This window comes from Onychomys torridus, chromosome 1 (assembly GCF_903995425.1).
Source record: "Onychomys torridus chromosome 1, mOncTor1.1, whole genome shotgun sequence".
Lineage (NCBI taxonomy): Eukaryota > Metazoa > Chordata > Mammalia > Rodentia > Cricetidae > Onychomys > Onychomys torridus.
In genome coordinates, this window is record NC_050443.1 from 25703567 (window position 1) to 25704839 (window position 1273).

The window sequence follows — 1273 nt, forward strand, 5'->3', positions numbered from 1 at the left end:
ATGTGTGTGTGTGTGTGTGTGTGTGTGTGTGTGTGTGTGTGTGTGTGAGAGAGAGAGAGAGAGAGAGAGAGAGAGAGAGAGAGAGATCTGTCAAATGGAAAGACAATAAATTTGTCTTGTGTTTCTCCAAGGCCACATATCTCCACTACAATAGATGATGAGGTCATTTCTCACAGCTAAAAGGTGCAGTGTATAATAACCTCAGGCAGTTGGCCACTTTTAGAACTTGTAGATCACACTTCCATAACTAGATAGTTTAGAACTATGTTACACAATCTACCTGAGAAACTAATTAATTCAACACACCTTTAAGCAATACCTGTTCCCACATGTATTTTGTGTACACACAAAAGAATGAATATGTACATGAGCACAAGCATACATGAACAGAGACAGGTAAAAAAAAAAACAGAGGTTGGTTTGGGTCACCCAAGATTCACACCTCTTCTCTATATAGCAGAACTGGAATTACATCCATGGTTTCTCCATGTGGCCTTTGTGCTTCTAAGAAATCTGATGCTGGCTCCATTTTGATTGGAGAGTATATGATCCTGACCTAAGTTTATCAGAGCAATCATGTCCACTTGGCCATGAGGATGTGGTTTGTGGTTAGCCACATGCCCTCAACTGTCCAAGATTATAGGGAAGGTATATGCTCTTTCCTGTGAGGCATGAGAGGTGCCAGGGTCCATGACAGAATCTGAGCTGTTGAGGATTGAGTGTTGGTGGTTTTCATGGACATCTGTTGTGCTTTCAGAGTGAACCCCTTGCTTCTGTCTTCTTAAATGTGATGGCCCAGATAACCCACTTCTGGAAATGCTAAAATTCATGCTCTAACCTCTCAGCCTTGATCATAAAAATGGAAGTACTGCCAGTCCCCCTTTCAATTTTGTATCCTTTGCTCTGGGGAAAGCCAGCTGCTATATTGAGACAAAGCCCAAGGAGAATGAAGTTGCCCAGCTGCTATCAGACTAGTCTACCTGCTATGTGAATGACGTCATTGCAGAGGCAAATTCTCAAGGTTCAGTCAAGCTTTCAAATGACTTCAGAACCAACTGTGTATGCACATGTGCACGCATGCATGTGCGTGCACAGGTGGGTATGTACACTGGTACAGGTGCATGCATGTGTGCGTGAGTGTGTGCATGCTAGTGTGTGTGTGTGTGTGTGTGTGTGTGTGTGTGTGTGTAAGCCAGAGGACATTCAGGTGTCGTTTCTCAGGAGCTGTCCATTTTACTTTAGAGAGACAGGGTTTCTCACTGGCCTGGAGCTC